The sequence below is a fragment of the Tupaia chinensis genome, unplaced genomic scaffold, assembly GCF_000334495.1.
Source record: "Tupaia chinensis unplaced genomic scaffold, TupChi_1.0 Scaffold000251_1, whole genome shotgun sequence".
In the NCBI taxonomy this organism is placed as follows: Eukaryota; Metazoa; Chordata; class Mammalia; order Scandentia; family Tupaiidae; genus Tupaia; species Tupaia belangeri.
The window spans coordinates 6375637-6389809 of record NW_006159731.1 but is presented as its reverse complement, the minus strand read 5'-3'; positions in this window follow the sequence as shown (position 1 = coordinate 6389809).

Genomic DNA, 14173 nt, shown 5'->3' with positions numbered 1-14173 from the left:
TTCCCTACTCATCCCATCCCAGTAAGTGACTCCACAATATGCTCAGTTACTCAAGGTAAAAACCCTAGGAGTGACCCTAGAGTCCACTCTTTCTCTCATTACACATACAGTACAATACTTTTCAAACATAATACTTCCTCTTCTCTCCTTTTCTTCTAGTCCATACCTTAGGCTTCTGTTGGCTTGATGACTTCAGGAACTGCCTGACAGGCCTCCCCAGTTCATGCTCCTTTAAAGCCTATTCTCTGGCATATGCCAGAGTGATTTTTTAAAAAAACATAAATCAAATCATATTAACCCTTTGTAAAGCCTCTGCTGTTTTCCCGTTTTGCTTAGAATAATGAAATGCAAACTTCTTATCATTGCCTGCAATATCCAGGAAGATTGATTCCTGGTCTGTCTCAGCTTCTACTACCTCTGCCTTGTTATCTCTTCTCAAATTGTTGCTGGCCTTGTTTCTATTACTTAAACACAGAAAACTCATGCCTAGAATATCTTTCATAATAATTATTTGTGGAATAAGTGAAATACTTTTTGATAAAGAGTATGCCAATATGAATAACACAGTTTCTGCTCTCCAGAAGTAGTAGAAAGAGAGGCACTAGCAAATAAACAAGAACAATAAATAATCTGGGTTCTATAAGGAAACTATATATTGGTTATAGGGCTACCGAAAAGTGATTAATTTTACTTGGAGAAGCAGAAATGAAAATGAGAGAAGTCCTAAAACACATTTGTACTTAAGTTACTGGAGGAAGAGTAAGGATGCAAATATTCACAGAGCAAAGTGAGCTAGTGGGAGAGTGGTAAAATCTGAGCTCATAGAGCCAATGGCAGCTCATTGCAGAGTTTTTGCTTTTGTTGAAAGTGGGAAGGGGGGGGCCAGCAGATGGCATAATGGCTATCTTGCTGGACTCGTATGCAGTCGACCATGGTTCAAGTCCCAAGTGTGCATGTGCCCAAAATCCTAAGAGGAGAATGGTCTGCAGCATGGCGATTTGCTCTGGAGGCATGTGTGTGTTTGTGTGTGTGTGTGTGTGTGTGTGTGTGTGTGTGTGATTCCTTGCCTTCTGTGTCTCTGGCAAGATCATGTACCCTATAGCAAAAATCTCTCTGGGACCAGCAGTTGGCATAATGGTTATGTCGCGGGACTCCCATATAGTCGACATGGTTCGAGTCCTGGATCCAGTGGCTTAAACTCATGCTGGGCACATGTACGTGTGTGCCCAAGATCCCAAGAGGAGAATTTATAGCAAAAACTTCAAAAAAAATTCTCTAAAAAAAAGTGAAATGAGAATTATTGGAAATTTTTGAAAAGAATGAAGACATCATATGGTTTATGTTATAAAAGAATCACTCCACAGAGTACATGGAATAGAGGACAAAAATGAACCTTGGGAGACTAATGAGCTAATTATGGAAGAAATCCAGATGGTGGTAGCTTGAGCAAGGGAGGTACTAATGGAGATGATGAGTGGTTGATGGAGACGAGTTTTATTTTCCAGAGTAATCAGTCAGAACTGCTTCATTGTTAGCACTGAGAAAAACAGATAAACCGAAGGTGGTTACTATTGTTTTTTGTTTGTTCTGTTTTTTGGTTTGTTTCTGTTAGAACAAATGATTGTGTCATTTCTTCTATGGAGAGACTGTTTTGAAGGTGAAAGTCAAAATTTTTATTTTTGCCACGTTATGTTTGTGACATATATTATATGAGGAAAGAGATATATCTGAACTAGAAGAAGGGAGACATATTGATGGAGTTCGTATGGTCCAGGTCCAAGTGGAGAACTTTAAGACTTGGGTAGGAGTTGGCAAGACTAAGCATTTTGGTATAAACAAACCAGCTGGATTTAAAACTAAAGCTAAAAACCTGCAGATTTTTAAATGGGGAATATTATATTCTAGTCGTGAGAATTCCCCCAGTCACTAGATTTCACTTTTAATCTGGAAAATTAATCTTGTAAAAAGGAATCCCATGATCATATGAGGTTTTTCCTTAAGAAAATATATATATACACACACACATTTAATATATATATATATATATATACACACACACACATTTAATACATATAAATGTATATGTATATGTATATGTGTGTGTGTGTGTGCGTGTATACTTTTTCCTTGGCTTGTGCCACATAAACTGACCTCAGGTCAGAAGGGATACAATTCATAACTTTCTCTGTAAAGGTCACATTTCATTAATATGAGAGGTCTAGTCATTATGGCGCTAACCATACCCTTGAAAAAACTTTGTTAAATTCTTCAGGCTGAACAATTGCAATAATAAAAAAGTAAATTAATTCAGTAGATGTCTAAGAACATTCATTCTGTTTAAGTTTGACCAATCATCAATTCCCAGAAGAATGTTTTAGCTGGACTTCCACATGGAGAGTTCAGTATGCTTTTTTCAATATATCAACTGTTATATTCATTCATTTAGGACAATGACTAGAAAACTAGAATAATCCAGATAATTATTCTTATTGCTTAGATACTAATGATATCTTAAACTTACAATAATGGAAAAGAAAAAAATCATCAGAACATAACTAGAATTTTATTATTGGTGAATTTCAGTAGAATATTTAATTAAAACTACCATTCTAATGCAATGATTTTACTAGCTGAATATTTCTTCATTCTGTCTAAATTATTGTTTTATAAATTAGAAGGAAAAAATGAAGATGATTTCTAAAAATATAACTATAATAGATGTGACCTTGGAATTTTATTCCTTTCTGTTTAATGAATACAATTAATGTTCTGTAGGGGTAATTTATCTGAAACTACTGTACTCATTATGTTAAATTGTCTCTAATTATTATTTTCAGGCAATTTGGCACAAATAGACCAAGTTCCAAATTACAATCCTCATGGAATCTATGGTGTTTGATAAACAGAAAGTTCGAACTTTATGTATGTAATCATGATGTCAAGTCAGCAGCTGATGGCGTGAAACTTGATGGAGGCAGTGGCTGGAATACTGAGAAGGGATTCAGTGGATGTGCGTTTTATTCCCACCTGGCCTCCTTTTGTGATACACAGAACTGCTTTCCTAAATGGGAATGAGCCATGCTGCTTGACTCATATAACTACTAAGATTAGATTCAGTTTTGAACTCATTAGCTGAAAGGAAGTACTTTATTGTGGTAGTACAATGCAATTGTGTTCAGAACTGGAAAAAAAAATGCAGTCAATGATACAGATATGTTTGGTAATGATCAGTCCCATTAGTAACTCTAGCCACTACTGGACTTTGAGAGGAGGAAATAAATATTCTCATTGACTAGACAAGCTTGGTTTGTGGGCTTGGTTCACACTTGATTTCATTCTTTTTTTTCTCAGAAGTTGTGAGCTACTCACTTTGACAGTGGGAACAAGGAGTCTGATAAAACAGATCTCATAGAAGAGGCCTTGCCTTCTTCAGGCTAAAGAGGGTCCCAGCCCTCAGACAGATCTTTTTGTAAGGGGGGCCCAACAAATGCTTTCTGCCCGAGGGACTGTCTTACAAATAGTGATTCAAAAGAAGTACAAGGAACTGACTGACAGTAGGGGAAAGAAATGAGGCTAGGTTCAAGAGAGGTTATGTTTAGTTAAAAAAAATTCTAGTTTAAGAGTTTCCTAAACTGTTGTTGAATCTCAAAGTGCTGTAATCAAAAGCAATTGCAAAAATTTACTTTGACATTTGTTTTACATTTTGTAATCTTGTGGAAATCACATCTCAACCTTTATGATTTTTTTTTTAATTCAAACTCACTTTAAAAATGTCTTTTGGGAATGAATACACTAACAACGTATTGCTAGAAAGTCAAAAGATGTATGTGTATTATGTGTAAACCTATGTGAAATCTATTGTTTCAAATCAATCTGTAACTAGAAAACATGCATGGTTTATATATTTTATTACAAAGAATGTAAATAGGTATAACTAACAAGTAAACATCGATTGCTGAATTTAAGCAGTGACATAGAGATGAGGCCAAATAGAATTGCATTCCAAAACATTGGAGTCTATCTCTCAGTACAGCTGGAAATATTGGCATTTTACACCAGTCTCCATCTGACACAATTCCACAGTCACTTTGCAAGCCAGGTTTAAACTACTAATTATATTGAAATGATATTAGTCTCTGCTCATATCCTGGATAGAAACTGTGAAGGTTTTACTTCTTTCCTTTGCAAAGCTCCATTCTAGTGTTGCCAGATTTTGGAGAATTCTCAGGACTAGGTTTTGTAATTGAACACTTCTTGCGAAATCATTTCACTGGAGCGATTGTTTTATCTCCCCAATGATCCTGAGCTTGGCCCTGATCTCAAGAACGTTTGTGAATGCCACCTTGCCCTTGCCCACCTGTTTTAGGTTTCTCCTCCTCCCTTTATCTACCTTTTCCACACAACAAGACAATCCAAAGTGTGTGTCATTTAGGTGTCACCAGGTCTGTGAGACGTGAAAAGCTCTGCCAGTTAACATAAAACAAAGTCCCGGAGGCTTCATGGAATCACATTTCCTTACTGCAGAGAAAGTTGAGAAGAGGGGCAAGGTAGCTTTAGAGTGGGAGTTTGAATGAGGACACTTTGTCCATGAATGGAAACTCTACATTCTTTGTTATTTTAACAGGCTGTGTCTGTTCTCCTTGAAAGAAATTGTATGAGAGAAGATTGGATTAAGTAGTTTTTATTTTATTTCAAAGCACTTGTACACTTTTCCAAAGATCAACTTACTTAGCCAAGTAATAAACTCTTGTTTTACAATAATACTAGTGTATATTATATCACGCTAGCTTACTACAAAATACAGAACTAGAGTTGGGAAACAAAACATTTGTTTCTTTGGTGAATGAGGCATATATCATTACCTATTCACTCTGCCAGATATAATTTGAACCTTTTAAGCTATTCAAAGTAATACCCAACTAGTTAATCTGCTTTAAGAAGAAAACTAGGCTTGCACCTACTCAGACTCTTTTAAAAAAACTCTTAGCCTTTTGCAGTTCAAAGGGAGTCTAAGTTTATATTTTCTTTGCATTTGTATCTTTTGAAGAGTTTAAAAAATGTGCTCACATACATTTCACGATGTTCAGGGGATTGGAGTTTCATAGTGCATCGGAAAATTCATTGAACAAGATGCTCATTTGGACTGTTCCCTTCCCATCACATAGAAATCAGCTTATGTAGATGTTCAAGTTTTAAATAATCTCAAATTGCAATATAATTTACTTCTCATACCACAAACTGTCCAGATCATTCATTTAAGTCTCTTTACCTATCTCTAAATCAGTCACTATCATTATGAATTTAACATTTGCTTGGATACTGACATATGAAGACAACACTGATTTTTGTAATTTCTATTTAATTAATTACCATATGAATTTCTCTTTTACACTTACGAAGCAGCCAATTCTTTGATCATTTACCTTGTCTTTCCTACAATGTGGAGTAGTCAATTTTGCTGCAAAAGAAGTTTTAATACGTCATTTCGCAACTTTTACTAAGTGTTTCTTTTTTAGAAGAGAGCCACACATTTCTGGTTAATGCTACTTTTGTTGAATTCTGTTAGTTTGCTTACTAATGCTACTCCTTGATAGATTCATGGTCTACTGTGGTCACAACTGGATGTATATAAAACAACCATAGAAATAGACGTGGGTGGTCTTAACAGACACATGAGTTAACCACTTGATTTTCATTTCCACTAAATATTTGAGGTTAAGTGATTGTTTAAGCCAGAAGTGAGACTTCCAGACATGTTCCTACAGGTGAATCCACTGCACTAAACATTTGCTCAGTCTCTTCTGTGTGTTGTCAGCTCGAGAGACGTTAACACTCTGAGTAAAAAATGGTAATCATCTATCCATTTTTTTCTCAATGACTTTAGGTAGGTTTTCTTTCGTTTACACTTAGAGAATTCAAGGAAAAACTGGAGAACTGATACAGTATAGATATAGACATATATATAGATATATATACAGATGTGAATTCTGCATCAAGCCTTTATCAATTGTGTGCAGTTTTATAGTTATTATTGCAGTTGTTTTTGGGCGTTCAGGAGACATGCAAAGCAATACATGCTTCCACACTGATGAAAAGGTTTTCTCAGGGAGCTTTATCGCTGAAATCAGTGAATAGTCCTTACTATGGTTTGTATATACCCCCGCACCACAATTCAAGTGTTTGTTAACTCATTAGAATAGGATTAAGAGGGTGAAAACTTGATCTAATTATGGCAACAAAAAGTGAGGCCTTGGGTAGAAGTTACTGATTAGTGGTTAGGGAAGGGTCTCCAGGATAGAGTTCTGGTATGTTTATAAGGAAAGGAAATGAGGTAGGCAGAAGCCACCTGGGTAAAGATCATGCTCTGCTTTGTTCAAAGCTCTGCCTTCAGTCATTTTATCAGCCTTTGGACCTTCTTTGTCCAGGATCCCAAGTCAATAAACCTCTAATTTTTTTTTTTTTTAGAAATCATCCGGGCTGAGGTATTTCTGATAGTAGTTCAATAATAGACTAAGATAGTCACCCATCTGAGCCAGTAATTTTTATAAATTATTACTTAATTTGATGATTCTTGACTTTAGATATTATAAAAGAACTTGTAGGAATGAAACAAGAGGAGGTAGAGGAACAAGATGAGAGAGAGCCATAAGTAAAATAAAGAGAAAGGAGAAAAAAGGCAGTTGTGAAAGTCGGTGTGGGAAAAATAATCAAATATACCTGACACTTGTCTTATACCTAAATGGTTTGTGAATTAAAAACAGAGAAAAACAAATCTTGTGTTTTTCTCCCAGGTCCAGTGAGGATGAGTGGCAAAAATGAATGGACAAATAACTTTTCTTAGTAATTAGCATGGTGTTTGACAGAGAACAGAAGCTTCAGAAGTAGTGGTGAAATTAATTTTAAAAATTATGTGTAATAAAATAACTGTAAGGAGTTTGGCATCACTCAGAAACAATGAAAAAGAAGGCAGAGAAAGGCCCCATGATGTGAACTTTCAGAGGCTAGCAGGTAGTGTGGTGGTTAAGGCTTCGGACTCCCTACATGGCCAACTGCCGTTCGAGTCCCAAGCTGATGGCTTGAAAACCACACCAGGCATGTGTGTATGCATGCCCAAAATTCCAGGAGGAGAATGGAGAAGGAATTATGATGTGGCCATCCTCCTAGTGTGTGTGTGTGGGGGGGAGCAGTAATTTCTCACTTTCCCTCTCACTGTCTCTCTCCGGCAAGCACATATACCCTATGGTAAAAACCTTAAAAAAATAATAATTTCAGACATGTAATCAACTCTTAGTAAAAGTTAAATATGATTGCAATTGTGTATTTTCCATATGCGCACATTTCTAAACATGTAATAACACTGAAATGTTATGGAGATGAGAAAACAGAGACGCAGACAAGCTGATTAACGTATGATCAGATCACTGTGATTATGGGGAAGTCATATTTCAGAAGTATGAGTCAACAATGTTGCTGTAGTGTCTCTTGACATGAATGCTGTTCTTTTTAAGTTGTTGAGGTTCCTTAGAGAATGGCACTTTAACAGTCAGTGGATTGTCACATGGGATTTTTGCCAGTGTACTATAGCATGTGGTTCTCTATGCTGAGGCATCCAGTGAAGGGTTACCCTGTTCACAGGCTGAAGCAGGGAAAGCTTGTCCTCAGTTAACACTAACTTCTTTATTATGCCTTCATCAATATACATAGCTTTACCTTAATTATGTCATGCATTTTTCCTGTGGACTGGTTTCTCCCAAGAGTAAGCAATAGAACTCAATGTGCACATCCTCTTTCTGTAGACTGTCTGCTTTGGATATACCTGAGCTTTCCTCTGTGCTCTAGCATTTGATGACACTTATGTTAGTGATAGAATAGTCCCAGAAGGTGGTTGTGAGAAAGAGTTGGCCAGCTGGGATGAGAGAATCAACACTCCAGCTGGAATTTTTCCACAATAAGATCATTTGTTTAAATAAATATGCTTACCTTTGCGTATGTTGTTATCTATCATTCCCTACTAGATAGGAATGTACATTATCCTTCAACTACTGATACACAATATATTCAACTTACAACTTGATTACTTTATAGCACAGTTGCTATCCCAGCTGGACCGAGCTAGTTGCCATTTCTTACTTTCAGCGAGTTGCTGGGCTTATACTTCTCACTCGCACCGGTAAAATCAGCCTTTCTCAAAAGTCAGTAAGCTGACTCCTCTGTATTTCTCTTGTTATATCATTTTTCTGAGAAATGAACTTGGAAGACCTTAACTGAAACTCTGGGAAAGGTCATGAACACATAATTACAAGGAGAAATCCTGCTGCCTAATATATCAAAATATTAACCTGTCACAGTGTTTGAACTACCTTTTGAAGGAAAGATACATGAAAGGCTTGCAAAAGAAGGAAGAGATATATAATCAATAAAGTTCTTATCAGAGAAGATGCCAAAATATTCTCATGATATATTCTCAGCTGGCAACCAAATAATTGTCTTGGTGACTTCATTTCGACAATTCTTATGAGTCACACATATTCCCTTTATTGAAAATTTGCCTTGAAAGTATTTGATAAATACATGCTTATCTCTATGGTGAGGCTCTACATTTCTTGAAGATAAAGAACATACAACTGCTCTGGTCTCCTTTAAGCACATAATCCAGAAAGGAATAGGTCTTTAAAATAATTTGTACATTTTTCTCTTATGACCTCCATGACCAGTAGAATCACTCCAAAAAATTAAGGTCATTTGGGCAGCTGCTAATAACAAACGTCTTTTAAACCTACTGATTACTGTCAATGGATAGATTGTCCTGCTAATCTAGGTAAAGCCCAGATAGTGTAACTGCCAAGTTAAAATATTAGTAAGATAGGTTATAAACAAAAGAATAATGAAGAAGCAAAGGACTCAGAATCCCTGACTTGCTGAAGGTGAATTTAATGCAGCCCCATGAGAACTAATTTAACTTGTTTTCTAATTTATTGTATAATTTACTCAATTTGTAGTAGAAAATGGAGCCTAAAAAGATCACTTTGATACCAAAAATAGAGATGCAAATGCTATCCCAATAAAATGTTATACATAGCAAAACAGAAAAGCAAGTTAAGTAACTAAAAGCCTAACTTGCTGACTATACTGGTAATGAAGATGAAATATTGGCGTATGCCTTCACATAGAATAAATTTAAAAGATTGTAACAAGATACTCTGGCAGTGATATACCAAAGAAGAGGGGAAACAGACCTCATTCTCTGAGTGAGTATAAAGCCTATGGTGGTCAAGATACAGTAACTGATTCCCTTTGAGGTAGAAATACTGTAATCATGGAATGGAATTTTGAAAGGCAAAAATGACTGAGCTCTTGGAGAAGGGTCTTCTGGTTTTGTATTGACCACTTAGGGAGAAAATAACTGAATAATTTATTTTATGCCAAGGCTTTACTTATCTCAGAAGTAGTATCTACTTTGCAGAAGAGGACATTTGGAGGTGGGATAGCTTAAACTACAGAATCAACCTAATAGTAAATACTCGGATAATAAAGGAGGCACCGTTTTTATTTTGGTAGAGTCTTCTGGCACCCCTCAAATCCTACCCTTGAGGTGACTTTATAGACACAAATGTCTGACCCAAGTTTGGGTTCTCCAGTTGAGACATTCCAGTAAAAAGGAGACATGGGGTCATTTCCACCAAATAAATAGTGTATTTTAATAGTTGGAAAAAGCTAATGAACTCAGAGTTGTTTTAAAATGTATGGGTTTTGTTTTTGAAAAAGAAATCACATGGGTTTCCCAAAGTGGTTGTAAAACAGAAGTACTAGAAAATGTCAATGCAGATTGTAAAAAATTAAGTAGCCCTGGAAATTATCTACGTAATCCTGGTTTGTGGGATTTCCATTTCAGGAAAATACCTATTAGGTTTACTGCATCTTGGGTCACCGACATTGCATCATCTTATTAGTAGCCTAACTCCACATCATGATCTTGGAATGCAGAGCAAATGCCATTCTTGCCAACATGGTCCTGTCCCCCATCTCTCAATAAGTGGAGGTGGCCCAGAGTAGCAAAGGATCTATCCATGATGACTATTATCTAATATAATGTCTATTGCTATCTTTAATGATATGATGTGAAATTTTCCTACTCACCCCTTTTCTTAATTAAAAAAAATTAAATGACAAAAATTATAAATATATACGATGTGCAACATATTTTGAAATATGTTTGCAATGTGGAACATCTACGTCAAGTTAATTAACATCAACTCATTTCTTATTTCTCTCTCCAAGTGTGGATTCCAAGTAAGAAAACAATATTGGTAGAGAGAAGAAGCAAGAGACAGTGCTCATCCCCATCCTTTATTTTTCTTTCTCTGTTTCCACTCTTCTCCTCTCTGTTCATGGCATATCTAGTTGCAACTTGAGGCAAACCTCACACATCTAATTCCAGTAAGCCTCTGGCAAGTGAAAGCCCTATTTAGATACACCTCTGAACTACTGGCATGACAGAGCCTATGCTATGGTTATGCCTACGGAGATATTAGTTTTTATTTTCTGCTTGTTTTTTCATCCTTGCATTCAAACTCATTGAACATTTGTGGTTCTTGCAGTAAAAGAACTGCTCTGTTGATGTACAAGGATGTCAATGGCCTTCAAACTTGTAATTCTATCCAATATGTTTCAAAATACCATTGAATGAATGTGTTTTTTCATTGAAAATATAAATATTTGCCAATGTAGCTTTAAGCAAGCAAGAAAAACCTTTATTCACAAATTGTTCTGTTTCCTATTTGGCTTGTTAGGTTCAGGTGTATATTTCTAGGCACAGCTGGGTTTTAAGCTTTTCCCGAGGCCCTGTGTCAGAAAATAGACATTTTCATCAAATTGCCATTAAATGGGGTGAAATTTTATGCACTTCAGCACCCATTCCCTCCTTGGGATTGGTTTCATTTTTGTTCAGGTACAAATATCTCTGCACAGCTGTCTGGAGCACCTTTCCAAGATTTGTGACTGAAAATAAAAATATTTTTCCTATTCAGTTATAGTAACAAAGGAAAAAAATAGGCTTGCTTTTTCTACCTTCTGAGCATGCATGAAGCAGTTCCACACTGTCCCCTTATGGGAGTCTGGCTCCAGACAGCATACTGCAGGCTGACTGCCAGCCCATTTCGTGTAGAAGTAGCATTGGCAGGAATTTGCTTTGGCAAAGGATCTATTTCTTTTCCAACCTAAGGCTATTCCAAGCTTCCTGTTGTATCTGCACTATCCGATTTGTTGCCTATCATTCTGCTCTGGCCAGGGCCACCTTTTAATCTACTTAGTGCATGAGGGGAATATAACAAATCCTTCAATTACTTTACCTTATCGCAAGCTGTTCTGCTGCCCTTTTTCTATTTTAAAATTTATCTCTCTGGCGTTGGAGTTAGAAACTATCAAAAAAATCATTCTAACTTCTCATCAGTGTTGAGGCAACCTCATCAATAGCTATTGTCCTAAATCTACGTGGACTGCTTACAACCACTCAGGGTGAACATCGATCCTAAGTTTGGGTCATTAGGATCAGAGAGTGTTGGCAAAATTTGAAGAGTTTGTATATCTCTATTTTGATAATATTTTAAGACACAAGTTTTGTTTGAAAATCAGAACAATTACACTAATCTCAGCTCATTGCGCGGTCTCATTTAATCAATGCTGAAATGAGTAAATACCTGGTGCCTGTAATCAATTATAATTCTGTTTAATTTCTGGTGCTGTAAATTTCCAAGCAACTCTTGGCAAATAATCACACCTACTCTCCTGGTGTCATCTCTAAAGATGGGGATAAAAATAAAATCTAATCATATAATCCATATACAGCATGTAGCCCATTTCAAGGTAGATGAAGATGGTAAGGATGATGATGATGATGAAGTGGCTCTAGTTAGGAATAAATCATCTTTCATTAAGTTCAATTATGTTTTTAGCTACTATGTAACAGAGTTATTACAGAATAGTGAAATATAGTCCTAAATGGAATATTCTACCATTTCCTCATTTGCAGATGGGGAAATAAAGTTTAAGTTAAGTAAATGCCCCAGATGTCCAAAAAACAAACAAACAACAACAACAAAAAAAAAATAGCAGAACTGGGAATAAAATCTTTGACTCTTTATAAAGGTCTTCAAAAATTGTCCCCCCCCCCTTTTTGTTTCTTTTCACCACCTTGTATTATTTTCTTGTCTAACAATTTATTTTTTTTTCCTTGATTCAATAATAATACCAATAATAGTTATAATAACAATAATGACAAGTGGAATGCAGATGCTAAGGTTATATTTAGAAAATAAAATCAGAGGACGGGGAAGGAGAGAGAGAGAATTCTCAGTTCTTTTATCTGTAGCAAGCTCATTAAAAGCTGTCCTTGTTAGGTCTTCAAGAAAGGTGAGCTCAGACAAAGACTAGGTGTATCTGGGTTCTATTACTTGCCTGACTTTACTGAAGAATTCCGTTAGACCATATGTAACGTGTACAGATTTCTTATTCTACAAGCATTTTTGAAGTGACTTCAACCTTTCCTAAGATTCAGCCTGCTTTCTGTTTTTGTCTTGAATGCCAGGACTATTGGTTCATTACCAAAAAGCAATATCTGATTTCTTTTTCCTTGGCCAACTTACAACAATGACTTGAAAGTCAGATCATCTGTTTCCCAGCCTTTTTGAAAGCAAGGAGTGACGAAGTGTGTCCAATAAGGTACCTACTGGGAAGCTTTTAAGAAGGTATTTTTCTATCTCATAAATGAGAATAGCATGAGACTAGAGTCCATTCTCCTTTTTTTAAAAAAAAAATGTTTGAGCATGAATACCACTTCTAGAGTTAAAGTATTCATTTTCCCCCATGAGATAATAATCATAAGAACCATCAGCCAATGAAAAGGTAGAAAGTACTTGAATTCCATCCCCAGACTTGTTAGGTTGAAAATAAATGTTATACTTCTTTTTTTTTTTTTTTTTTTTGGAGAGGTTTTCTCAATAGGGCGCATGTGCTCACCAGACAGACAGAGAGAGACATAGAGACAGAAAGCAAGAAATCACCCCCAGGGGGGATGGTCACACCGCAATCCCTTCTCCTCCATTCTCCTCTCGGGATCTTGGGCACACACGCACACGCGCCTGGTGTGAGTTTTAAGCCACTGGGTCCGGGACATAAACCGCAGTCGACTAGGTGGGAGTCCAGCGACATAGCTATTACACTAACTGCTGGTTCCCAATAAATGTTATATTTTGACTAATTTCTATTTGGGTTCTCAATTGTTTGTAGTAGATATAATTTCTAAATGAAACTCTAGAGTGAGAGTGTTAGACATGTGGATACTCTCTCCACCTAAGTAAAGGAAGGTACCAAATTCTTATCTCATCAGCTTCAGAATAGGGAAGAAAATAGGAAAACCTTTAAAGCAATCCATGGAGATAATAGCAATATAATTCAGAAAGCAAAGAGATTTGCCGTCTCAGGATAGGTCTAATTATAATCTGGTTAGTTCTACTATTCCCTCTCAACATGGTGGCTGACTGATCTGCCTAGAATACACTGTAAACCATGTACAAATCGGTGTGACGGTTTGAGTGACCTTAACAGCTAAAGGAGAGTTCCTATTTGTTTATCTTTGAGATGTTTCTTAAATTTCTAATATTTTATGCCAGAAATCACAGTTTAAGTGCTCTCTTGCATGTTTCACACAATTATAAATTTACCCTTAGTGAAAAGCTCAATATAACAGGTTGAATGACTATGAGGGCCATTCAAAGACAATGAATCAGTTGATGTACATGTCTGTTTTGAAAGGACTCTCTAACATTTTATTTATTATTATTGTTTTTGAACTTGACCAGAGAGAGACAGAGCAAGAGAGGGAAAGCAAGAAAGCAAGTCACCAGGTAACGTGAACTGCAGTTGGCCATATGGGAGTCCAGAGCCTTTAACCACCACACCACCTGCCGGCCCCTAAAGAATTTTTTAAATTTATTATTATTGTTTTTGAATTAGAACTCTCTTAACATTTTTTGAAAAATATTTTTTTGGCTCAGATGGTGGCCAGCAATAATGCAAAGGTGTGAAAGACTCACCAATATGGGTAGATTCTGTCTTAGCATTTGGAGACCTGTCTCTGAACAGGTCAGTTGTGTAAGTGCCCATGGTTAAAGTTGTG